The 27,613-nt window shown below is 45.3% G+C and overlaps 1 protein-coding gene across 2 annotated transcripts in view; it reads left to right on the top strand.

Annotated features, from left to right (window-relative positions):
• The window catches only part of SCAF8 (SR-related CTD associated factor 8), a 191,471-nt gene that overhangs the window by 122,491 nt on the left and 41,367 nt on the right, over positions 1-27,613 (top strand). Inside the window, exon 21 of one of the 2 annotated variants that reach the window (XM_060114501.1) lies at positions 14,526-15,576. The exons of the other annotated variant lie outside the window; for it this stretch is intronic. The gene's annotated coding sequence lies outside the window, so the exon portion shown is untranslated. Of the gene's footprint in view, positions 1-14,525; positions 15,577-27,613 lie in introns of those variants that run through there. 2 annotated transcript variants of the gene reach the window in all.

Genomic DNA, 27,613 nt, shown 5'->3' with positions numbered 1-27,613 from the left:
AGGCAAAAACTACAATGATGCTTCATATAACCACGTCCCAGAAAATCTTGGCTCTGGTTCCAAAAATCTTGAAATAAAATGTTTTCTGGAACATTAATTGGAAGACAGCTTGCTATCACCAAATTGTTAGTCTGCGGTAGAAATGCAAAACTGCTAACAGATGCACCCTACAGATTTTTAAAATATGGAATTATTTCAGCCAGCTGCCAAACCATTGATCTATATAACTTTCTTAAACTATGAAATATGCATATAAATCTCCATAACTGTTCAACTGAGAAAAAGTGTTCCTTTTTATACCATATACTGTAAACATCTGATTTCCAAACAGCCTTGCCTCACTAGAATTAAGCTATTTAAATTAACTCAAGAGTTTATCTAAAAACAACTTAGATTAAATTCAGGGGTTTTTTGTTTTTTGTTTTCCGGTACGCGGGCCTCTCACTGTTGTGGCCTCTCCCGTTGTGGAGCACAGGCTCCGGACGCGCAGGCTCAGCGGCCATGGCTCACGGGCCCAGCCGCTCCGCGGAATGTGGGATCCTCCCGGACCGGGGCACGAACCTGTGTCCCCCGCATCGGCAGGCGGACTCTCAACCACTGTGCCACCAGAGAAACCCTAAATTCAGTTTTTAAAAATTAGAATTTAGGTTGTAGTCCTTGACTCTGTCAGTAACTGTGTAACCTTGGATAGGTTTCTTAGCATGCCTAAGAAATTTCCAGATTCCTTTAAGTCCATGTTTCCAGTTTGTGCACTTAAGGTTAGTATAATGCACATACAATCAATATATGTTGTTAGACTATACTTAGGAAAACTCCCCAAGTATTCGCATTAGTTAGTTAATGAGGTTACTAGCGCACTGGGGCTCAGGTCCACTCTATGCCCATTTACGTTAGTCATATTTGCTCCCATGTAGAAGTCGAAGAGGGTGGGGAAAGTAAACAGAGGGTCTTTGGGAGTTAGGCTTCACTTCTGAACACATCTGCCAGTCAGCTCAAAGTGGGAGCATCAGCATAGACTTGCTGGACCAGCAGTGGTGGAGGGAAGCTCCGGCCTCTGCAGCAGAAGAATGCTGTTCAGGCTGAGACGCGTGATCACCCTGGGCAGTGTCATCCTGTCCCAGACAAATCTCATCACATCTGAAGTTTTAAATTCAGTTCCAGTTTCCGTACATTGAGGGACACATTTTGAGTGAGGGCTAATGTGATCATCTTGGAGAACATTTGAGCTGTTTTATGGCCACTGGCTTAAGTGAAGCACAGTTGAAAGATTGACTATCCCTTGTAACACCAGAGGGCACAGATCTGGGCTTCCTACCCTTGGAGATGCCCAAGTAGAAGTGGAAGCCTCAGGAGAGAGGCCCAGCCACTGGAGAGGCTGCTGAACACAGGCCACTTTCAGGGAAGTCAGACAACTCAGAGATCCAAGTAGGCATCCGTCTGATGACATGTAAGCCTCTATGGGCTTGAGATTCTGTGCTTCTCGTTCCTTTATACTTTCCTGTAGTTGTGGTTACCCAGTGCATCACGTGCCAGTTCCGAATTGTTTCTGTGAAATATGTGCTATTTGAGATTGTCTCCTTCTTGTGAGTTGTATGACTCAAAACTGAAAAGTTTGGGTAATCTTGTTTGAAAAGGGCATCAATTTCAACCTGGTTCATTTCATGAGACCCATTATTATCCTTCAGGGAGGAATTTGACTGAAAGGTAGAGGGAGACGCAATGAAACTGCAGGTCCTAATCTGCATATCTACGGTTCTCCGTGCCAAAGAGCGGAGCAATTCTTACAGGTTAAAGTGAGCTGCAGTGTTTCCTTAATTCTTGAAAAAAAAAAATCATATAGGCAAGTTGTTAAGGAGAGACACTTTAATATATTTTGAATTTTTAAAAAAACTAGTTTATTTATTGTAAATGTAAAAGGAAAGTCCTTCCTTAGAACTTAGGGTGCAAGCCAAAAGCCCAGTGTCATTAGCTGTAACTGATAAATGATGGCTAGGTTCCTGGTTCTGGTCGGTGTTGCAGTGACCTAAGATCAGATGTTTGTCCTTGTCCTTTTGAACAGGGGAAGGGATTCAGAAGCCATGGGAACTTTGTTTCCAACATGTTCCCAGGTGGAGACAGCGATCCACCAGTGGCTCTGATGGGGAGTGTTGGTCCCCTTAGTATCCACACTTTCTTCCTGGTCACACATTCCTCCTGACCCAAAATGGACATGACCAGGAGTTGTTTTCCTGGTCACGGATGTACCTTCTTATTGCAATTTGTAAACAATGTTAGCTGTCGACTTCCCCCCTAGTAGATGGTCGGGTGTTCTTAAATGCAGGCGCTTTCTCCATCACTTAGGATGCTGGTTTCAGGTGCTGCAGGATTGGCCTGAAGGCTCTTGCTTTTCTACACTAAGCCGCTGCAGCGTGCTTTGCTCTGGGAATGTCAGGTGACCACTCCTCCGTCCTCCTCCCCTTCTCTGCCCGCCACACACCCTCTCATTTTTCTACATTCCTCACCCTCTCTCTCTCACATTCTCTCTGTCCTAATTTAGAGAAAGCCTAAAGAGCACGTGGTAGGAAACGGTGCCCAACCCCCCCCAGTCCCTGTGACTCTCTTTTTTTCCCACCCGGTTTTCTTTAACAGCACACTTCCGTTCACTTGTCTGTTTAGTTCTCTCTCTCCGGGCATGCAGGCAGCCTGAAGACAGAGACGGTGCTTTATTCAACGCCTTGTCTCCCGCTCCTAGAACAGCCTGTTGGGAAGCTCGTAGTAATTATCCGAGGGAGACAAAGGAGAGAACTTGTAACGGGAGTATTCTCACAGCCCGACAGACTTCTTCAGTTCTAGACTGCCCCTCTTGCTGTGGACGTGAACAAGCTCAGAGCTCTTATGCCAGCTCAGTGTCTCTGAGGCACCCACCCACTCCACTCCCTGGTAGGGTGCTAGGTAAGGTACAGGATGCCCAGTTAAACTGAACTTCAGGTACACAAGAAATTTTAGCATGAGTATGTCCCATGCGGTATTTGGGACATACTCATACTAAAAATCACTGCTTGTGTATTTTCATCTGCTAAGTTTGACAACCCTACCCCCTACGCCCCTGATATATATTGATTTGCCATAAGCTAGGATGTTTATGTGTTCTTTACAGTTTTCCTAAAAGAAAGCAGCTCTAAGTCAGCCTCGCCCCCGGTGTGTAGCCCCACTGATGGAGCCATGGTTCATTCAGAGCCTTCCTTTGAGGAAATACACAGGAAGAGTGATACTTATGTATGCAACCTACCCCCACCAACCTCTGCTCTTTTTCTCCCGCTCAACAAAACATATTGAATATGAGTGATAAGGACTGTTACAGGGATAACCTTGAATCCTTTCTGACTGATTATTTAAAACAGGTAATTTGCAGATTTGGACTTCATGATTGTAACTAAACCCAAGAAATGACTTGAGACACCTCTCTTTGCTGACTGCAGATTTACTTTGAGGTTGAGGATGGGTGGGCTAGATTTAGTGTTAAAAAAGGAGGATTGTGGATTTTATTTTACTTCTTTGAAAGAGAAAAAAATACCTTGGACTCAAAGAGGACCTTTCTGAGGAGCTAGGGATGGCTCAGTAAAAGCTCACCTAACTGCTAGGACGGATGTCGTAGATAGTGAGTTGACAGTTTCATTTTTACGTGTAACAAGACAAAATGGGAATCCATCTAACTCCACTGGCAGGACCATTGAAATAGATGAATGAAAAGCTTTCTGACAACACAGAGGATCACATAAATGAGAAATGAGAATATCTTTTTCCGTTTCTAGTCACCACCAAATGTTTACTTGTTACTTAACTGTAAAAATTGCTTAGGCAGTTTAAGAAACATCGTATCAGAGGCCTGAGGCACAGTTGGAATAAACCAAAAATAATGAATATACCATAGTGCCCACCGAGATAATTTTTAAATTATGACTTTGAAATGTAATTGAGTACTGGTAGAAATTTTTTTAAAGACAAACCCTAATACACTACCAAAAACTACCAAATTATAACGAGTTTCATTTCTTTTTCTTAAATAAGAAATAAGTGAATAGACATTTATTTGGGTCTTTTGGTTGCAGTCAAGTATCTATCTATGGTTAGCACTTTTGAGATCCCTGAAGCATGGTTATTTTGAGTATAATGTAAACAAAAGAGTGGCATGTGAATGCCCATCTTCCTGTTGCCTGGGGCCTTCTAGTTTTCTGTTATTAAAACCACTAGTCATGGGCTGCCTTCTCCCCAGTGTCATGACTCTGTGCCCTGTTCCAATGTGTTGGTATAAGTCCAGCTACTACTATGTAAACCTTGGACCACTTCTCTAGAGTGACACTCTATTAAGCATCCTGGGAGATGTTCCAAAGAGTGAGCTATAGAAAGTTTAAAAAAAAAAATTGTAGTTTGTCATAATTCCAGAGAGAAAGAAAGCCAGAAATTTTAACAAAATTTTTGGCGAATAGATCTTCTCAAGATGATTTGCTCACATGTGCTTCGCTGGCATCGCAAACTCAGCTGTGGGTCATCGATGCAGAGAAGCACTTTGTCGGGCTGGGTTCGGCTTACAGCCTGGCAGAAGTTTCCTGGCACTTGACCTGCACCTAAAGCATCAATCACCACACAGCTGGAGCCCCCTGTTGGGTTGAAATGCAGTCCTCTGTGGAGGCAACATCACGGGGAAGAGGATGGACTTTGGTTTCAAGTGGGGGCTCCACCTTGCAGTAGCAGCACAAGCTGAGGAGGTGACAGCCTCAGCTGCTTGTTAGGGTCACGACAGCTGCTTGAAGGTGGGGAGAAGGACCAAGGTCCAGGCCCGCCTCACACCTGGCACCTAGCACAGGTGACACAAACCCTCATTTCCCCTTCTCCCCGCTGCAGGGAGACGGGTTGACAAGCCCATTTGGGCTCCCTTGCCAGGGTTTACAAAGGTTCGCTGAGTTCAAGCAGTCATTGAAGGAAAAGGATAACTAGCTAAGGGCAAGTTTGTCCAAAGAGGCCGGAGTATTTTCCCAGAAATTGCCAGGGAGGACACAGGCTTTTGGATGTGTTTAGTGGCAGGTGGCTTGAAAAGTAAGTAGCAGTTTCTTTTGAAGATGTAAAGAGACAACTGAATTGCAAACTCGTAAAATTGGCTGTCTCAAAATGGACATCATTTTCTTGTTGTGTAATACTTTCCTGTAAATAGTTGATAGTCGGGGCTCTGCTCAGGTTGTCCTGGTGCCTGTTAGAATTCTGTTTGTAGTTCTCCTGTCTCCCAGCCAAGCCACTTATGCCAAGAACACCTAGCCCCGTCCTAACTTTCAATCAGATTTACCCTGCTTTGTACCCGTCAATGTTAACAGGGCTGGGTCAGGGATGTTCTTCGGGGGCCACAGGGAGTTCATTTACTTTAATAGTTTCCTTACCAATTGTATACAAATGATAAAAGTACCTACAACTTGGAAGTTTTCTGTGGCCTGTTTTTCAGTGTGTATGTGATTGGGGGAAAGGAGGGAGAGACTTAAAGAGAAAGAGATTATTTAGGATCCGCTTGTACTTCTGATGTTTGTATAACAACTAACTAAATAGAAGGGGTTATTTCATCTTGAATTATTATTTGTAAAGCGGATCAAGCTTTCCTTCAATACCCATTGTAATTGTAGGGAGGGATTCATTCCCAGGGAAACATTTCAGTTTCCCAAAATGTGATGCTTGACTTTGACAAGGATCTGGCTCCTAAAAGGCCTAAAGAAATCTCGCAGGGCCTTAGAAGATGTCAGTCAAGACGATGGCCCCTGAGTTGACAGGAAGAGAGGGCCATGCTAGGGAGTGCTCAGGAGTTCTCGTGTGGATCAGGGGCAGGTGGTATTTGGAGCGCCCCTAATTTGACCTGATTCATTGGTAGTGCCTAAAATTGTTTCAGAACAAAGCTTTCCAAACCAAAGTTGTAAACGTTAGGTCTGTGGCTTTTCAGACTCTGTCTGAGGGGCAGGGGCCTGCAGGGTCCCCTCAGGGATGGGGAAAAGCCGGCTTCTACTCGGCATTCACGTGTCTCACACGATGGACTCGCACAGCTTGAAAAACAGGAGACGGATTACGAGCTAATACCGGGGTTCCTTGGCATTTGTGGCTCTAACGTGTCTGCTTTTGGCTGTTCCAAGCCGACTCATAGCGTGTGATAATCTGTAGTTTTACTAAGGCACAGATGTGAACAGCCTTGACTGCGGGATGTGTGCGGGGCAGTGTGTCTCAAGTGGTGAGTGGACCCTGGGCACTGCGGTCATCTGTGTTTCCACTTGGCCTTTTCCTACTCATCACTGCATACCTGCTTTAGGGGGAAATTACAGACTATAATGGGATTTGTACTTTAGGGGCTTGCGGATATCTGAGAGGTGCCCTCACAAATGTCTAAGGTCTTCTGTGTAAAGGCCTAGGATGCTGGACAACTGGATGAATGGGGGCGCCATGGGCCGGGGATTATGAGACGGGTCCTGGGAGGGTCCATGTCACACCCCCTCCTGAGCGCGTGTGGGGTGCAAATGCGATGCTTATCAGCTCTCAAACTACACAGGAAGGGCCTTTCTTATCCCACATCCTGGACTTCCGAGGAGTATGACTTGGAAAGCCATCCATTAAAAAAACTCACCTCCCGGAGCTTCCCTGGTGGCACAGTGGTTGAGAGTCCGCCTGCTGATGCAGGGGACGCGGGTTCGTGCCCTGGTCTGGGAAGATCCCACATGCCATGGAGCGGCTGGGCCCGTGAGCCATGGCCGCTGAGCCTGTGCGTCCGGAGCCTGTGCTCCGCAACGGGAGAGGCCACAACAGTGAGAGGCCCGCGTACCGCAAAAAAAAAAAAAAAAAAAAACCTCACCTCCCTTTCTATTCTGTGCCTTCAGATCTGCCCAAGCAAGACAGATGTTCCTGAGACTGTGTTGTGTTTGTAGAAGAATGTCTATTAGTGGTTCATTAACTTGGATCATGTTTGGAAATCTCTGGGAGCTTGTTAAAAGAAGACACTGTGCCTTCCTGAAAACTGCTCTTCTCTTAAAAAAAAAAATGCAATTCAAGTGTAGTGTTTCTCCCTCATACCAGAGTTACTACTTGAGGCGCTGAGGGGACCTCAGGCACAAGCTGATGTTGATGGTATGGAACAGCTGGCAGGAGTCTTAGTGTGTCCTTTCTGCTCTGTGGTTTTAAGTGTAAATATGACCCCAGTTGTTGCGTTTGCGGAGCCTGCCTCCCCGATGGATGTGGAGCGGCACTTCCTGTCTTAGTCATTTTAAGAGCTCATGAGATAGAGACTAAAATGAAGACAGAGGGACATAACTCAGATAACTTATCAAAACAGGCATGAAAGCATTTTCCAGCTATGCCCCGTCAAACGCCCTTGAGGAGTAATAATCTGTCTTTTTTTTTCTTTCTTTAATTTCGTTCACTTACCTTCCTGGTGATTCTTTGAAACAGCCAATTCCCGATTTTAAATGCTTATTCTGGGTAAGGAGATAAAGCGTATGCATACAAAGTAAAGATCTGATGGGGGCACTGCTGAGCCCACTCAGAGGGACAGCGTGTGCAGAAGGCCAGGCGTGGGCCCGGGTGGGTTCTTCCTGGCTGCCTGGCCCCTCCAACCCCAGGGCCTTGCTCCGCCCAGGGCTTACTGTCCCTCGGAGCTGGGAGTGGGGGTCCCTGTGCTGAGAATTCCCATGGTCATCTTTCCTGGGGGTCGTATGTTCTGACATCCAAGAAAAGTGACTGCCTCGTCATTTCCTTGACTAAGCCATGTCAATTCTCTGCCACTAATCCAGTTTGCAAATTGAAAAAAAAAAAAGGAAAAAAAAGCATCTGCTCAACTGGGTGGCCATCAAGTCTGTCCAATTGTGAAGACAGCTGAGGACACCAGATTGAATTTGCTTTAAGCAAACTGGGTATATGAAAATTGAAAATTTAAAAAGAGGATGATTGTTCACTTTTCAAAAGTGCCTTTACCCTACAAAAAAGATGAACAGGAGGATTTCTTTAAACACCAACTTCTTCCAATACTCTAAAAATAAGATGTAATTAAGGTCCTTTGTTTCTAGAGCATACTTTATGCATGAAGGTGGTGTGCCAGTAAAAGATACTGAAAGTCTTTTAAAATTAACTTTTTAAATTACTAAAAATTTTTATCTGATGGATTCAATTTTACTGAATACATACATGTTAATAGTTTGTGCTCCAGATGGGGGGAGGGAAAGAATACATCCTACTATGGATAGTTTGAACATAACAATTTTAAAACTGAGGGCAGTGCATCATGTGACCTGCCACTCATTAATCTTACAGTATCTGTTCTTGGAAACCCAAAGTCAACCCTTTTAACCTTTAAGCCAGAAGGAGAGCTGTCTCAAGCAAGCTCTCGTGTAAAATTCATGAGCTCTCAGCCTCAGCCCCCAGCCTAAGGACCTCCAAGAGTCGAGGTGATTCCACTGCCCGCAGAATGAATGTCATAGGCTGTTTTATACAAGTTGTCTAGGAGGATTAAGGGTTTAGCTGGGTAGACTTTATACTTCCAGGATGGCTGTGTGGGGTTATTCCACTTCCATTCATGCAGACCTTCAGTCAGTGTTGAATGTCCGTTGAGAAGCCCCGTGCCAAGCGGCAGAGACAGGCCTTGGCCTCGCTCTTCTGGAGCGCAGGCTGGTCCTCCCAGCCCTCGCAGCCCGCAGCCCGCTTTAAGGTCCCAGGACGGCACCTTTGATAACCCGTTCTTTCCCTCTTTCTCATTCTGCTACTTGTCATCTCTCCTACCCACCTGCCCCAAAGTTCAGGGTGTCAATGTCCAGACTCGTCAGGCCACATGTGAGTTGTTAACAGAAACTGTTTTTGTTTTTCTTGTACCTCAACAAGGGCATAAGCTTTGACTTTAAAAAATATATATATACAAGTACCGATTCCTTGTTGCTCGTGGTAATTCTCTCCTCCGAATAGGAGTGGCCCAGAGAGAGAGAGAGAAGTGTTGGCAGGTGGGGCAAGGAGCGGGAGGCTTGTTGGGCTTTTGGGGGCAGAGTGGAGAAAGGAAGTGTCCTGACTGTGTAACGGCCAGAGTGGCGTGGAGTGTGTCGTCCATAGAGTCACTGACGCCTCCATGAGCAAGGCGAGGGGCTGTGGGCCTCTTTCATTCGCTTTTTCAATCCGTTATGGGGGCTCTCATAGTCCAGGAAAGGAGGGAGAAGGTGAGGATGAGAACAAGGCCCTCCCGGGGGTGTGGACCAAGGGGGGCCTGGGGACGGGGCCTCAACTAATGCAGAAGGCCGTGCAAGGAGGCAGCCGTCAAGTAGAGCATTTTCAGTGGCTGACCGAGCACTGTCAGGTAGAGAAGGGAGCGTTCCACGCAGAGGGAATGGCAAACGTCAGCCTGGCTCCTAAAACCTGAGTAGCAGCCAGCATCTCTGCTCTCCCCTTGCGTCGCCAGGGCCCCCGAGAACATGGCTGGCAAAGGGGAGTCTCCAGACCTCCTGCCTCCTCTGTGATGGCCACTTCCCACACAGCCCCTCACATACTCCCCACAGGTAGCCTTGGTGGTGGGTAGTGATCTCCATTTTACAGTTGAGGAAACTCAACAATAGCTAAGGAACTTGCCCCAGGGATTGCATATCCAGTAAAGAGCAACTTCAGAGCTGCAAGGCCACCGATGGGTCCGATTCCAAAGGGCACACGTTTAGCCAGAATGCTGAACTGCCTTGCCGTAAATGAGCTCGCTGGAGGGTTCTGCCAGGCCCTGAGACCCTTTGCCTCCCGCCCACCAGCGCACATGAGGTTGGATCTTAGCACCTCTGGCGACAGCTCAGTCCATCGTGGACCAGAAGTCTCTGTTATATTTGGATCATTCAGAAGTCTATATTATATTTGGATCATTCATGCCAAGCGGCATAATTTTCCAGGAGTTAGTGTCTGAGAGATGTGAATTAAATGAATAAAGGACTCTGTAGGGCACAGTGTATGGTAGGGCAAGAAATCTGAGCATTAGCTAGATTCCCTGTCTTTGTGCACCCATGGGCAAGCGTGAAACCTCTGAGCTTCAGATTTCTAATGTTTAAGAGTAGAATTTTGTGCCCTGCAATTCCCAAGGTCTGTTTTAGCACTAATGTATATGACCCTGCTTTCTATTATGTTGGAATTACGTAGCTTCTTTGGGGAATCCAAAAAAGGGTATGCGCCGTACACGTGTAGGCGTGACGCAGGAAACAAAACGTGATCTCCATTAAATAGAGGAGCCCTGGGTATCCCCCATCGTAGAAAGGAACTTCTGTAATAGGAAATCGTTCCCTTTCTTTTATTTTAATTACTCTTACACCTGATTCTTGGGAAGACCTGACTTCATACTGTTCTAATCTAATGGGACATGGCTCCACACATTTTAAGTAGGTTTTTGTAGAACAATAAAACATTTAGCAAATTATGTTAGAACATGTCTGCACACACTGCTACTTTTAGATCTGTGCCAGCCATCCTGCTCCCATATGGGCTGACCAAGCGGATCAGCTGGACGAGGCAGATGGGGGCCTGGCATCCATGAATAACTCTGGCACTTTCCCTTCAGCGTGGCAAGGCAGGCTGGCTGAGGCTTGGATCTGAAAGTCTTTTGAAAGGACCTGGTTTTTCTTGGTATTGCTCCATCTCCTCGCTACGTAGCCCACTGGTGGTTAATACAATAGCATCAGTGCCGGGACAGATCATACCCAGGGTAGGTTTTCTTTCCCCTGGCTTCGCAATCACACGCCTCCTCCTTTTGTGGAGGACAGGAGACAGGGTGGTGAATTCCAGTCCGTCAGCCTGGCCGATCACTGGCTCCTCTGATGAGACTTTTACTGGGACAAGAAGTGAAGATTAATTATAAAGGGGTCAGAGCCTCTCTGTAGATTTTGTCTCTTTCTCAACTGTAATTTAGAAGTGATTCTTTAGGCTGTAGGTAATTTTCAGTCTGCTAATAGGTTATTTGGAAATCAGATCGCATTTACTTAAGGAGGAAGAATGGGAAAGAGACCACAGCAGCCTCTACGCTGTGACTGACGTTAACCTAATACCTGTTTCTCCCTGCTGTCGGTTCACCTGTGGTCATTCCCGCCTGTGCTTATTCCCTCCTCCTTCTGCGGCCCTGCATTCATGGAAGCCTGGCCACTGGTTCTAGAGCCAGGTATCCACGGGTAAGAAGGGGTGTGGCTGCTTTGGAAGCAGCTGGACCTCCCCGGCGGTGCTGTTCCCTGCCGGCCCCTCGGCAGCCGCCGTGGGGCCCACGGGTGCCGGTACGGGGTGACCCTTCTTGTGTGTGTAGCCCAGGGGTGTGCGAGGAAAGGCAGAGGATTTGGGTGTGAGGCGCACTTAACCTGAAAGCCAGTCTCAGCCGCTTTCCAGCTGTGTCGTCTTTCCCAGGTTATTTAATCTCTTTGAACATCATTTTCTCATATGCAACGTGAAGTTAATGAATCTGTCTACTTGGCAGGGCTGTTTGCGTAAGTTAAGTGAGACGTGTACGTCAGTGACCTGGAACCAGTGGGACCCCCCAGTGAGTTACAGCTGGATGAGGGGCCCCCCAAGTCAATTTGTCTGCCTTGTGCCCATTTTATAAAGGAATAACTGCATTCCAAAATTAAGGACAGTTGCAGCAAATACTTCATTTATGGCAACTTGAGCTGCAGAAAACTGGTTCTAGAACTTTTACAATTACCTTCCAGGTATTACTTCCACCTCCGGGCACTGTTACCTCTCAGTTTACTTAAAAAATTTCTTTTCGTACCATGCTCTCATTGAAAAATGCCGTGTTTGGCCTCCTACTCTTCATTTACTATGAAATTATAGCCCATATTATGGGCAGCCGTGCAGCGCACTGATCACTGCTAACAAAGAGTGATCCCTGAAGAAGCGAGAATGCTCTTCACAAAACCCATTTAAGGAGTTTGGAATAAGCCGTCCTGCCCACAGTGCCACTCGGTGGCAAGTCTCGGGGGCAGCGGCGGGGTCTGTCTTTGTGACTAGGCTGTAGACACGGAAGCTCCTGTTGGATTCGCCGTGTAAAGATGGGACTCCACAGCACGCATAGACGCGTCTGCCCTGTGGCCCAGCGCGTACCGCAATGAGCTGGAGCTGGGGAACCGCAGCTGCCGCGGCTTTGAGTCCTGGCTCTGCTCTTTGCCGGGTGCCTTGTAACACAGGGCAAGGCGTTTCCCCCAACCCAGCTTCTTTGTGGAGGAGGTTAGGTCTAGTTGGCAAGGTGTTCTTTATAAGACAATCTATGAGGGGTAAGAGTAGGAACAAAACAATGCAGAAGAGATGCATTATAGTAAGTAGTGGATTCATCGATATTCAGTGTTACCAGCCAGGGGTGGGACATAGAGGAGAAGGGGCTGGGCCTCCTCCTGCCCAGTGACTCAGTGACCCACATACCCATGTAACGCCAGGTAGGTCCCCTAACCCTCAAACCTTAGCCGCCTCTCATGTCAGCAGAGTCCCCATTGTAAGTTCATGCCAGAGAGCTCATACATGTGAAGGGGCTTTGAAAGCTAAAGCGCTGTCCAAACGTGAGCTGTGTGACTGTCATCTCCAGCCCTCTGTACTGTTACTTGCGCGAGAACTTGATGTTTCCGTCTTAATGTCCCCCGTCTCCAGCGACGGAGCGGTTTACTGTACGTGCTCTCGTAGTGATTCCATCAGGCACTTAGGATGTACGCTATCACAGCCCAGAAAGCCACGGTCGTAAAACTACTGGCCAGAATTCCATAAGAAATTTTACTTACTGTTTGTTTATTTCGTGTTCATTTGTCAAGACAGCAATCTTTATTTCTCTTACTGGGCAACGAAGAAACCCAGAAACTTAGTCTGTGTTGATAAACGTGCACGTGTTTCTAGATCATTCTCGTGGATCCCCACCACACGATTTGAGTAAACTTGTGTCTTTTCCCTTTTGTTCCCCACTGTGGTCTCTGTGCCTTTTATCCCACGAATGCTGGTTTCCTCTGGACAGCAGCCCTACTGGGTTACAGCAAATCTTATCCAGATGGAAGAAAATGGCTCTGTCCCGTTAGCATTGTAGCTTATTTTCATTGTCGTTTTCTTTCTTGAGTAGCTTTTATGTCAGCATTTGAAGGATAAACTCATTAGCAAAGCACTTAGAATAATCCAAGTAATAGATGATATCTTGGTGCCAGTTTCGTTTTGTGTGAATCATTCACACATTTCACAAAGTTGTGTCTCCCCTTATGCCAAAGCCACAGTAGAAAGATGAAAAAAAATTATTAAGCTTTTTTTGGCCACAAATGACAGCCATGATGCCTTAATATATTTATATTCATATATAATATAATAATGACACAATGTAGTAGTATGATATGATATAAATAATAAACGGTTGTTTCAGCATCATCTAAGTTTCACCAGCCTCCGAAGCATAAAGATCAAATCAAAATTGCTAAAGTTTTTCAACTGTGGAAGCTTATCGTTTTGTGACTAATGGGAACAAATGGCCCGAAATTTCCAAATATTGAACCAAATTCCTGGCTGTGCCTATGACAGATGTGAAAGTCACAGTAAACTTTACAGTCCCAATTCATTATCATTTTAACAAGGCAAGGTGAGGTAGTTTGCATAGTGGTTAAACGCCTCAGTTTTAGGGTCACACTTCCTGTGTCTAGGTCCCATCTCTGCTTACCAGTTGGTGTGTCTTTGTAAAGTTATTTGAAGTAATTACTTAAACTAGTCCAACTAGTTGGATCTTAGGGCTAGGTACTGTGCTCTTACAGATTGCATCCACGTTGTCATACTTATTAATGGATCTTTCAACTTTTACATAATTATCTCTTAATTTAAGGAAACCAGTAGCTACCCCAAATAAAGAGACAATTCTTAGATCTTAAGACACTAAAAAATGTGGAAATGTGTATTTTCAGAATTTTACACCCATAGAGCTTAGTCACATCATCATTTAAGCAGATTTTTATTGGCTTCAGATGCTAATAGATACGTTGCGACTTCTCTGGCAGTTCAGCTGGTTCTCATCACCAGTCTAAACTAGGATGGTAGGCACCCCAGGCGCAGGCATTTTGGAAGCCTAACCATTGCCACAGTCAGAAATGGTTCTACCTGGTTGTGTTCTCTAAGGAGCTACGAAGGCAGGACCACATGGACCCATTAAACGTTAGTCGGTGGCTTTCTTTTTAGACCTCATCCACTGAAGTCCTCAGTGTATATGTGAAGGAACCAAGGCCCAGCAAGGTTAGGTGGCGTGGTGAGTTACTGGCAGAATCTTGCCTGGAGCCTAGGCGTGCTGACCTCCAGGACAGGGGTCTCTCCTGACCCATTCCTCCGCCAGGAGAACGATGAACACTCCAGTTCTTCCTGTTCCACTGGAGGAAGACATGGCATCTTAGAGCACAGAAATTCATCAAACATTGAAACATTTGCTGTTGTGTTCACACCGTCTCTTCTTTAGGAATTATCTTGGAAAAAAAAAAAACTAGGAAAAGTTATTCCATTGACCAGTGATGACCAGTTATTGTTCCTTTTGTCAACAGGCAAGATGATGAATGAAGTCCTGGCAGCTTCCTGTGTCCCAGGCCTTGTAGACATAAATGAGACGTGCTTCAAAGTTCCAATGTGCATCACATCGGATCTTGTTTAAGGAAGCGTTAAAAGGAACCCGCCGTTCCCTATTGAAGGCTCTGTGCTCTCAGGCATTGTTTCTGATTGAATCCAGAGGTTGCAAGCATGCCTCCCTGTATTACCTGTTGGAGCAGGTTTAATTTTATAAATTTTAAACACAAACTCTATGAGTTTCTAGTCCATAATTGTTCTTTTTGAGGATCCACTCAGACGAACAGTATTGCATCTGTAAGAGATACACACTTCCACAGGACCCAAAATTTTTTTGGAATATAAATGGCAACAAACTCCAGCTGTAGCATCATCCTGTACCAGTGATGAAAAGGACAGATTGCAAGGAAACCGTTCGGGGGGAAATGTCGTGTTGTGTCGGAACTACAAGATTACTAGAACCGTAGCTTTAGCAAATCGAGGCTTTTTTCCTTGAACATGACATGCATAAACTGTAGTTCTTGACTGGTGGCTTCAATCCATCATGATTAGTCACCTCCTTGGACAATCTCAAACGTTGAAAGCCTTCGCCTTTCATTAAAAAAAAAGGAATGCAGCTTTGAGAAAATCCAGGTTCAATGTAGTCTTCCAAGTATCTCACTTCAGCCTTCGTGTCCTGGTCGTACAAACAGCGGGTACCTGGTGGCAGATGAGAAGCCTAGTGGGAGAGGAAGGAAGGGATAATGAGTGGGTATATCACATTGTATCGTCAACATACTTTATAAGTACATTTCTTATTCGCTTCTTATTCAGGCAGAGATTATAAAAGTTTGTTGCAAGTATCCAGACCAGGATTTGTGTTTCAGAAATTATCAGTGTTCACAATACCTGCAGGGAAAAAAAAACAAACTCAAATACGAGCACTCTTTACACTTAAAAGAATATTTTTATCATTCTTTTATTTGTTTTGGCTCTGTCACAAATTAAAGTGCTTGGAATGCTGTAGTCTGTGGTCTCTTGACATTTAATCAATGAGAACCTAACACTGTCACAGTATGCTGCCACTTGGGACATTCATAATAAAAATTGAAACGAATTTTGGTTGACAGTCATTTATTTTGCTTTGTAGCTTAGCGCATCTTTTGTGGTTCACCTTTGCCTATCAGCCAAGCAATTTGTATGGCCATATATCTAGACATAGAGATATATACATAGTTAAGGCTGTTCACAGTCTCTCATCGAATCACTGTCATTTTCTATATTTTAACGACTACTCTTTATTTGTTGAATGCATTTCGATTATGCATTCTACAACATGGATTAAAAATAGTTCTTGAGGATTCTGCCTTGGCTTTCTTCAGTTTCTGATCATACCATATTTTCTATTAGATTCATTATAATATCATTATAATATATTTTGATATTTTCTATTAAATAAGTAGAAAATTAGAGAAGGCTGTGGGCAACCTGGTTCCAGCTATGGGCCTTTCAATCACATCTTTCTTGTTTGGTTCCACCCCGTGTGTTGTGTGTTGGAGTATATTTTTATGTATTCCACAATATTGTCCTAAGAAATTAAAAAACTCCACAAAGAAACCCAACACGTGAGCCTGTGTAGAAAACGTAGACCTTGCTTGACACTTTTACTGCATTTGATATGGAAATAAGAAAAGAGCCCTTTCCCTCTATTCTTTTGTAACTAAATCTGCAATTGGCAGATACACCAGTCATACATCTCCCAGCTCCCACCCCACTGGCATCCCCCAAAAAAGGAACAGCATGGATTTGGGGATCAACATAGACATCCTAGTACATCTGTGAGCAAATGACTTTGGAACTCTTCAATTAGGGGAAAGAAAACCTAATAGGAGGTTCTGGGTTCTTTTCAGTGGGTGGGTGGCAGGAGAAAGAATAGAATAGTGAACAAACTTAACAAATAGGATCACTCCTTTAGACTGAGCTGTGGACAGTGTTAGCACTTAGCCGGAGGTGCATTTCTGTGATCAGTTGTACATCCAGGGCCCATCTGTTAGAAGAGTAGTCTTTTTAAAATCCCAAGGCACCATAATAAGGGCAGAGGTTGATGCTTTTGTTTTCTGGATGAATTCCCTTTTCCAAAGCCTCTGCTACCTTCTCTCTGCCTGAGCATCTGGACAAGCTCTCTTTGTGAATCAGCATGAATATTTAACAGTCCACACTCCATCCCTGCCTTCAGTCTGTGGCAAAGGAAAGCTTTCAAAAGTCACCATTCTCTAGGGACTTAAAACATTTTGAGCTGGTTTTAAAGACAGTATTAGGTGACTTTGACAAACTGAAGCTATTTGGTATTTACACGATTAGAAAGAATCCTTGATGTGGGTTGTTTGGTTTTATACTTGAATTCTAATATTGAGATGTCATTTAAATGAGATGGGTGGTCTTAGGCAATGTCTTTGTGGTTAATAAATTCTTCAGAGAGGAAAAAGAAAACAACCTAGACATCTGTTTCAGAATGGTCCCCGTGTAGGAATTACACATAGATGATTACTTATGTTCAAAGCAATTTGTGTTTTAAATGATTGAAGAACATATGTAGTTAAAATGGTTGAGTTTGATTGCTTAGAAGAAAGTCTCTTTCCGTTCATTTTAGTAATTTTCCTAAATCTGCTATTTCTGCATCCATTTGTTAAAATTGGGGAATATTCCACACTTCTGTGGATGACATCAAATCACATCCTTTTTATGGCTGGGCTTTCCTTCAGGGGACTGCTTCAAGATTACCAGGAAAGGAACCTGGCACAGTATTTAGACTGGGGCATATTTACTCTTTTATAGATACTTACTTCACCCTTTAGCATCTGTGAGAAATGTTATGTTTACTTCTCTTATTTCTTCTGAGGTATACATCTCTTTCAAAACATTTTTTAAAATATCATAGAAAAAGACTCTACCCATGGGCTATCAGGAAATGAGATGGAATTCCCTGGCAGTCCAATGGTTAGGACTCTGGGCTCTCACTGCTGAAGGCTCAGGTTCGATCCCTGGTAGGGGAGCTAAGATCCCACAAGCCATGTGGTGCAGCCAAAAAAAAAGGAAATAAAATCAAGCTCATTTTCACATTCTTGTGTTATTGCAAAAATAAATTGTTTTTTAATCCAAAAATATACAAACAAATCAAATACAGTTTAGCAAAGAAAACTGTAAACTAGAAAATATATATATGTTATTATCTAAACTCTTTATATACAGGCCCAAGTACAATACTCAGTTATATTTTTCTAAAAAGATATAACATTCATAATATTTTTATAAGAATAAATTTTTGTAGTAAAATATATGAAATAAGACAAGTGAACTCAAAAGAAATTGAATAAAAAATTATTTTACAATAAAGACTAAATTATAACATGACCAAAGGAAAATGATAAAATAAAAAAATCTATTAAAGGTATTTGATAAAAAGTAAGGAAACACTAGAGTAGTTCTCACTAAGAAGGCAAGGATTTTCACTGCCATAACATTCATAATATTAATACAAATTTAAAAATCCACCAAAGGATCTGCAGCCTAGAAATAAATGTGGCCTTCAGCTGGCTGAGACTAACAGCTTGCATGGCTGGGAAAGAACCTAATACACCTTTTATAATTTTGCCTGGATGATCATGGGTGAGAAAACTATTCTTGAGTAGAAGCAATTGCTATTCCAAAGATTAAAAAAAAAACTAGATGAAGACTGAGCCAAATTCTCATTTTATATCATCTTAAAGGATCCCCCTGAAAGAGTTGCATTAATATTTAAAAGTCCCCCGCACAATGTCAGGCAAACAAAGAGCCACAACAAACACACTCAGTGAGCACCTCCCTCCTTCTCACTGTATCATCCCTGTCCTTTCATTACTGACAGGAAAAAGAAAAAAGCTAAGGAGGAAAGAAAGTCATTTTTGCCAGAAATGTCCATGTTATCAAGAGTTTTATTTTGCCTGTGTAGACGTAAGCACATGTACACGCTTCGTGGGCCTGGAGGCCGTGGCAGAGCGACCCGGATCCACTGAGGTCACAGAGAAGCAAAACTTCCCAAGACGAGGCCTGGCCGGGGACTCCCAGGAGACCCCGGGCAAGGAGAGGACATGCTGGGGTCCTGCCACTAGAGCTGGTGGTGAGATGCCTCCCCAGAACGTGACCACCAGCACTAGAGGTGGAGGCCCTCACCTGTGTGCCTCAGCCTGACCCCAGGGAGGCCCTGACTCCTTCACACTATCTGACTCCAACCCCAAAGTTTGGCTTTTTACTAGAATGTTATACATTTGTCTCCAAATACCAATCCTCCTTTGTGCGTCCAACGCATATTTATTTAGTGCTTACTAAATGCGCAGGACTGGTTTGAGATCAGAGGTAAAGCAATGAATGAAAATGATGCTTGTGCACATCACTCAAATCTGCATGTTTGAAAGGAAGAAGGTGTGCATTGTGTATTAAACAGAAGCTGAATGCAAAAGAGGCTCACGTGGGCAGGTATCAACCAAGTTTCCCTAAAAATGACTAGTTTTTTATTAGCTCAAGTTTCCACTGTAGAGAAAAGAAAACAGTTCTTACAGTTTATCTTTTTGCTGTTTTCTAGCCAGTGATCAGTTTATTGTTTATTTGGTTTTAAGAATCTTGGCATTATATTTACTTACAACAGTAAACCATCCCTAGTCAAAAGTATAATATTTCTAAGGACTTATCTGATTTCCGTGGTCTGGCAGCAAAGTTCCCTGGAGAGAGATTTTTGCAAATAGGTTCTCTGATTGGACATTCCTCGCAACAGATCCTAAACAGGACCCCTCTTTTTTATTTTTATTTTTTGTGGTACACGGGCCTCTCACTGTTGTGGCCTCTCCCGTTGTGGAGCACAGGCTCCGGACGCGCAGGCTCAGCGGCCATGGCTCACAGGCCCAGCCGCTCCGCGGCACATGGGATATTCCCGGACCGGGGCACGAACTCGTGTCCCCTGCGTCGGCAGGCGGACTCTCAACCCCTGTGCCACCAGGGAAGCCCAACCCCTCTTTTTTGAAATCCCTAAACTTTCGCAAAGAAACAAGTACCACCGTCCATGAATATGGTCATTAAATTTGACACGAGAAGTGACAGGTTTCAGCTGTAAGTGGATGGAGGGAAAAACTCAAACTACTCTCACGCACAGTGACTTTGGCTTTACAAAATGACTTTGGAAAACTATAAATAGAACAGGAGAAGCTATTTCTACTATTAAACCATTCGAATTCAGAGTGTCTTGAGAGAGCTCTCATTTCCAAAATATATGTATATTTAATGGAAGAAGGACAGACTAAACGGAGAGGGTGGCTGGAATATATGGAAAGTTATTCTTCGCCGTCATTTGTCCTGGAGTGAGTTTGATTTTCCTGGAGCCATCTCAGCAGTACACAAACAACAAGGCTGGTTTTCCCAGATCCTTGTCATAGTAAACAGATGCATAGAAGTAGGTTGACTCAATGTTTTCAGTCTAGTTATAGCATGCTTAGGAAGATACTACTATTAAATACAAAAGAGGAAAATAAAAACAATAGAAAACCAGTGAATTGTGGATTTCATTATCATTAGCTCCTATCTTTATCTGAGGTAGAAGGATGCATCCGATCTAAGTACAAGAACTTACCTAACTTGGGCTTCCCTGGTGGCGCAGTGGTTGGGAGTCCGCCTGCTGATTCGGGGGACGCGGGTTCGTGCCCCGGTCCGGGAGGATCCCACATGCCGCGGAGCGGCTGGGCCCGTGAGCCATGGCCGCTGGGCCTGCACGTCCGGAACCTGTGCCCCGCAGCGGGAGAGGCCACAACAGTGAGAGGCCCGTGTACCGCAAAAAAAAAAAAAAAAAGAATTTACCTAACTGGATTATAAGATTTGTGATGTGTAGGTTTGCTTTGGAAATCCAAGGATTTCCATTCAGTGATGAACACTATAGACCCATGCAGGCAATACATGTTACTGAAAACAAAGTATTAACTCTAATAAGTATAAGCATGACCACCACCAAATCATTTGCTAATTATCCTTTCTTGGACTTCAGCCAAGACATAAGCAGTAAAGTTTCATTCAAGTAAAATTCTATTTACAGTCAAACTAAAAGCAGTAATTCCCCAGGATGCTTAATTGGACCATCAAAATTTTCAAACAGGTTCTGCAAGATGACATCAAAATAAACTCTTATTTCCTAGCATAGTAGGGGATTGAGGCTTTTCCAATGAACTCCTATTTTTAAGGAATTTGAATATATTTCTTATATGCACTAACACAAATGCCCTACTGGCTGTAATCCTACTGTCCTTGCTGTTGCAAAAGGCCATCAGAAGGCTCTTTACCACTCTGGAGGCCATGGTAGTGCCAGCCACAGCCTGCTGTACTAAAGACTAGCTTCTAACATGAATAAACATGAACTAAAGAGTCACTTTCTTCCCAAGAACGAAGCAAAAAGGAACCCCAATTAAAAGAGATTTAGGTAGTGCATTTTTATTCAGCCCTTAACCATGGAGTCGCTAAAAACCAGCATCCTATTGCAATCCTTGGTGCTTGCATTAAGTAAGTTTCTTCTCTTATCAAATTTCTTCCATTGCCTTTAGAGAAAACAGATTCCCTTATTCTGGTGTGTCTCCTCAGCTACTCTCAGCTCAGTCTTCAGTTTGCTCCATTTTATTCTTTGCTTGAGTTACACTTGGCTTGTTTGGCAAATTCTTGCAGCTGAAGATGCTTCCAGGTGCTAACACGGTCGTTCCCAACCTTGTCTGCACATGAAAATCACCTGGGCAGCTTCAAAAAATACCTATGCCTGCATCTTTCCCAAGAGATTGTGATTTCTAGGGTGTGCCCTGGGTGTTGGGAGTTTTAAAAGCTCTCCAGGGGATCCTACTATGCAGAAGTTTGGGAACTGCTGGGCTAGAGGGAAGAAAGGAAATGTTTGGTGAGCCTGAGCCCGAATCCTAGCCCTGCCTCCTGTTTGTTGTGTGATTTGGGGTAAGTTACTTCACCTCGCGGAGCCCTGATTTCCTGTCTGTAGAGTGGAGATAATCATGCTGGCAATTTTCTCAACTGTACAGTGAAAATAGCATGAACATTACATGATCAGTGACAGTGCGCGTGATGTGCTTGGCACAGGAAGTGGTGGCTGCCGGTGATTTATCCCGAGGGTAAAATAACGTTTAATCCATTCCAAAGACAAGGAAATGCACGGTGGATGATTACGTGATGGGCTTAATGAGAGTGAAAATAGGTAGTGACAACCAGGCTTGCTGCCACGTGGGATGCTGTTTTTACCCCCTGACAATTGAATTGTTCATCTATTGCTAGCTTGTTGGAGAGAATGATACAAGGTTATACTCAGAGATAAGGCTATTGTGTTTATCTGTTTTCCCAGGGTGAGGTGAATCTACCCGGTTCTTTGTGAACAGGATCTGGTTGGCAGATCAATCTGAGAAAAACTGGGAAGTGGATGCTTTTGAAAAGGCCAGTTTGACTCCATGGGTTTGGTGGGCACGTTCACTGATCACAGCTGGCCCTGGCCAGGGACATCCCTGGGGACAGATGTGACGGGAAGTAACGGGGTGGGGCTGTCATTGTCTCCCCACACCGTGCCTGTCACCTCTTAGGTCCTGGTCACATTAGAATCTGACACCTGATTGTATTTTTTAACCTAAGAAATCTCTCTTCCACTCCCCAATCTTTATTTCTTGTTTTGCGTTCATCTCAAATAAACAAGAATTAACTTCATTAAGAAAGAAAGGAAGAACTATAAACACAATGGCTATTGGGATGAGTGTGGTTCCTGCATGCAGACTCAGGGACCGGGGTGGGGTGGGGATAGACTTTCTATCTCATTTTGCCCCGTGTAGCCCTGGGGAGGTGGTCTTTTGTGGAGTGAAGAGGGGAGGTGAGCGGTGTACATTCCCTCCTGGTAGAATCAGAGGAAGATCGAGTGTCAGAGCCCAAAGGAACCTGAACAATCACTTGAACCCCAGGGGTTCCTAACTGGGAATACTCTGAAAGTATATGCAACACTTAGGCAGATGGAAATGTTTCTTTGATGGAGGCCATGGCCTTTTCCTCAGATTTGCAAAGAGCTTGGTAACCCTCCAGTACGAACCGACTTTACTAATAAGGGAACTGAAACAAAGGAACCTGTTCATAAGCACGTAGGCAATCACAGTGGGGACAGAGCTCAGGTGGCCACGTTTCTCTCCCGGCTCCACTCCCCAGGTTTCACAGCAAGTTTGAAGCATCATCGGTGGGTGGGAGGCGCTTAAGCCGCAGGTTCTGCTAATTCCCCATTTATCACAGCTCGAGTCAGCGCTCATGTGATACAGAATGAGGTTTCCACTTTCCTCTAACCAGGGACGTTTCATCCCAAAGGCACTAGGAAGAAGGCAGGGCTGTTGTAGCTGCCGAAAATCCTCCTTATTTTAACCTGCAGTGAAGATTCAGCCTGGCTCAGAGTTTTAGCAGCAATCGGGCCGTAAATTGGGGAAAGTAGGTGTCTTAGTCCGTCAGGCTGCTGTAACACTGACATTGACTGGGGGGCTTCTAAACAATAGACACTTATTTCTCGCCGTCCAGGAGGCTGGGAAGCCCAAGATCAAGGCTCTGGCAGATTTGCTATCTGGTGAGGGCCATCTCTCTGAGCCCTCATGTGGAGGAAGGGGGGAGGCAGCTCCCTGGCGTCTCTCGTATAATCTCGTTCGTAAGGACTTCTTTCTCACAACCTAATCACCTCCCAAAGGCCTCCGTCACACTGGGATTATTTTATGAATTTTGGGGGGACACAAACATGATAAATAGCAGTAGGCAAAGGCCTCTAAGAAAAAGGATGCTTTGTATTTCCTTTTTCTTTCTTTAGCGTAGTTTCGTTTTCACGAGGGCTCGTTAGCCAAACAGGTTTGGCAGGATGAAGGGATTTGACAACCGTCTGCGAGACTCTGTTAGACCCTGACACCAACAGGACCATCTAATGATTGTAAAACTATAATTAGAGGGCTTCCCTGGTGGCTGAGAGTCCGCCTGCCGATGCAGGGGACACGGGTTCGTGCCCTGGTCCGGGAAGATCCCACATGCCGCGGAGTGGCTGGGCCCGTGAGCCATGGCTGCTGAGCCTGTGCGTCCGCAGCCTGTGCTCCACAACGGGAGATGCCACAACAGTGAGAGGCCCACGTACCGCAAAAAAAAACCCAAAACTATAATTAGAGAGAAAATGGTAGCACACAGGGCTCCCTTGTTGTGGTCTGAGCTGCAGGTGGAAGGATTCCGTGGGGTCCACAGAGAGCTCCATGTAGAAAAGGCTTTGGTGGCCCCCCTGAGCGCCCCCCAGGAGAGAGTGCAATCTGGTGGTTAGCAGTTCAGGCTCTGGAGTCGATTTGGCCCGGATTGGAAAACCCCATCTCCAACACGCGCTAGTGTTTAAACTCATCTTCCTCTGAGCCTTCGCTTCCCGTCTGTCACATGCAGACAACTGTGCCTACTTAGTGGGACTGTTTCGAGGACAAATGGGAAAATGATTGAAAGTGGATTCTGGGCCTGACAGATCCCATCTGTTTACTCTGTTGAATGTATTCTGCATTGTGAAATTATATTGTCGCTTTCATATTATTTTAAAAATGAATGTTTTAACTGCACTGGGAAGGAATCAGTCCTGATTGTTCAAGTTTTAAGTTGATGAAAATAAGGGACTCTTGAATGACCACCTCCTGTTTATTACCTTTTATTTCAGCTGCTGTGTCATATGACCGACCTCAAACTTCTCCTGATTTGTTTTTTATATTTCCAAGTCAGAAAAGGATACATTCTTGTTATAAGTGATTCTCACAAGCATAGAAATTTATAGAGTCAAAGATGACTAGTCCATATTTTTCTAAAACAGCTGCTAATAAACTTTCTAGGTAGATTGGTCTGGCTGAGCCCTCCATGTGGAAAAGCCTAGAAAATGTCTTTGATGTGCATTATTTTTACATATGCCTACTGACCTAGTCTCATCTTGGTTTTCTTGTGACAAACGTTTGAGGAGTTTTGCACTCCAGGAAATAGTATTTTGACAGGATTATTTCCTGCTTTAGAAAGTTTCATAGTTGCTCTAGTGGTGTTGAGCACAGGAGGTGGAGTTTGGCGGGAAAGGCAGACCCACGTCCCATGTGGGGACGTGGAAGGAAGGTGAGGAGAGATGCAGACTCTTCTCGGGGACAGAGAGCCCTCACGGAGGCAGAGAATTCGGTACTGTGCTGCTGGAGACGAGTAGGTGCCCACTGATGCGATGGTGCTGGGGACTAAGACCAGGCTGACCCCAGAGAGGGCAGGGCTGCTGCCAGCATGACCTGTGCCTTGTGCAGATTGCAGAAGGGGCCCCCTTTGCCCCGAGGGTACACAGCACAGAGAGAGGAACAGAGCTGGATTTCAGCCCTTGCGCACCCCTTCACAGATGCTCTTGTGCAGTATGCAACGTGTGCAACTGTGCTCAGCAGCTCGGTGACAGATGCAGGAGTTCAGTCATCCCCCACCAGCCAGGAAGAACAAAGGTAGTGCTGAAGAGCAGGATCCTGCTCACTTAGACCCAGGTCTTGGAGGGATGTGGATGGTGGAGACGGTACTGGGGAGATGGAGAGGTTAAGGGTCTTCCTTTTCAGAATCTGGAGAGCATCTCCATCAAGCTTCTCCATGGCTTTGTGGACATTCGCAGCCCCTGTCCCCTCCCTACCGGCTGCCCTGTCACATTCTTCCCGCAGCCAGGCTGTGCCCCCCGCTTCATTCTAAGGCCCCTCACTCCCTTCCCTGGCCCCTAGGATTGTGACCTTGGCTGCGAACGGCCGTAGCTGTCATACAAACACACACACATCACACGCGGAGACACGCCCCGACACACACCCGTTCCCATTGCTCTTAAGAATAAAACCCGGACCCCTAATGTACCCTGCACTGGCCTGCAGTGACCTGCCCCTACCCTGCCTACCTCCCAGCCTCCCCCTGCCCTGAGCTTGAGCTGCACCGGTGTGCTCCATCCTGCCAAGATGCCGTGCCCCGAGGGCTGTGTCAAGGCTTTATTTTGAAGGCTCCCAGCTCACATATCAAACACTCAAATGCACCCACAAGCCACGTTAAATATTTTTTGGTGCAAATAATAGTTTAAAGGTTTCCATATTTCAAATAATTTTGAGATGATTGGACTGTGAGTGATTCCTTTCATTTGAATGCTTGTGATTTCTCAGCCATCTTCCACATGCTTGAGGAGTCTGATCAAGTGAGAGTGTCTAAAGCTGCACATTTTCCCCAAACACAGTGAAAGATTTATGACTACTAGGCCCTAAGACAGTTGATAGCGTGTTTTGTTTTATTTGCATTTTATGAAACAGTAATGTCACCTTTGTAGTTTTCCTTTCATAATCGGGGGACAATGTTTTTCTTCAGGCCTCACACCTTTCTCTAACGTCCCCCCACCTCCCCCCACCTTGCCTGGCCGACTTCGGCTCCATCCTCAGATCTTGCCTCAATGTAAACTCCCCTGGGGAGCCTTCCTGACCCTCCTTCTGGGTCAGCACCTCCTGTCATGTCATCTCATAGCGCTGAGTCACTTTCCTGCAGAGCACATCCTCAGACTTTCATTTCAGGACCATCTGTGTGACCTGCTCTTCAGGGTTTCTTTCTAGCACCGGACAGACTATAAGTGCCACTTTCATGTGGATGTAAGTGGCCTTACTCATAGTCTTGGAATAATCAGAGTTGGCCGTGTAAGCAGCAGCCAGGCTGCATGGCATTTCCTTTTCACATTCACTGGGCTGTCATGCATTTACCTCCTGGCAGCTTTAAGAACTCCCACCATCTTTACAGAATCAACATGCTGGTGTGGGGAAGATTGGTGCAGTTTCTAGTAACAGAATGTAAATAAAGACCCTTGGCAATTCAATGTTAGTAGTTTTATGGAGCCAGGCTGCTCGAGAGGTCACGCAAGCAAAACCTGTTCCAAGCCCCTGCAGCCCGTCCTCTTCCATATCTTTCCCAATGGTCTGGGGACAGCGTGTAAGGCACACTGATCAGATTCACGGGGACCCTGACTCAGTGAGATCTTTCAGAAGACCTCAGTAAAAATCCAAGTGACCTCAACTAGTTTATAAAATGTCCCCATAACACCAGCATGAAATGCCTTGGGATTAATGCCAGGTGGTTGGTCCCGCTGAAACCATTCTCCTTCCCCTTCCCCCAAAGGAAGAGGACAGGCGAGTGGCCGGCCAGAGGGGGTTGTGGGACCCCCTTGGGTGACTGACCCCGGTAGAGACTAGCCTCCTACCGCCATGGGCTCGGGGATGGAGGGCACCAGTGTCGGGGCCGTCCCACACCCCTCTGACCCTGACACACACCCGGCTAGTGACACACACACAAGGAACAACTCATTTGTGGAATACTTCCTATGTACCAGGCTCCACACCAGGCCCGTTAGACACATTTTCTCCCTTAATTCTCATAGCACATCCAGCACGTATTCTGTGTATGATGGCATTTAGAAAGGTAGGGTAACTCACGGCTGGTGGGGCTGCAGCTGAACCCCGTTTCTGTCTCCCTAGCTATCGACCTACCCAGCCAACCACCAGGATCACCCAGACAGAGACTGAGAGAAGGATGGTAAACCCGTGGAGGTGTTTGGTGCCCCGCGCAGAGCCCGAGCAGGCCAGGAGCCTGGTGAAAGGGAGCTGGGCTTTCGTGCACTCGGGCGAGTTCCCAGCCAGGATTAACCTGCTTCCTCTCCTGAGGTATTTTGGCCTTATACTTCAGCAGACCGGTAAAGAAAATGAAGAATGTGTTGCTGGTAAAAGAAAAAAATGTTCAAACCCAGTGCATCATAGGAAGCCCCTTATCATTCTGGGGCCTCCTATTTCAGGATTGCTTGTAACATGTCTTGCATCTCGAAGCTGCCTTGGCCAGACAGACATGTAGCCCAGGAATTCCACCTGTGACTTTAGGCGCAGCGGGTCTTGAGGGAGATGCTCAGGGAGGTGGGAACCAGGAACCCAAGGTCTCCAGTGGGACGTCTGATCTCCTTCCTCTGGCAGGAAGGCAGGCTACTGGGGAG

This window comes from Mesoplodon densirostris, chromosome 12 (assembly GCF_025265405.1).
Source record: "Mesoplodon densirostris isolate mMesDen1 chromosome 12, mMesDen1 primary haplotype, whole genome shotgun sequence".
NCBI lineage: Eukaryota > Metazoa > Chordata > Mammalia > Artiodactyla > Ziphiidae > Mesoplodon > Mesoplodon densirostris.
This window is presented reverse-complemented; position numbering and strand designations above follow the sequence as displayed.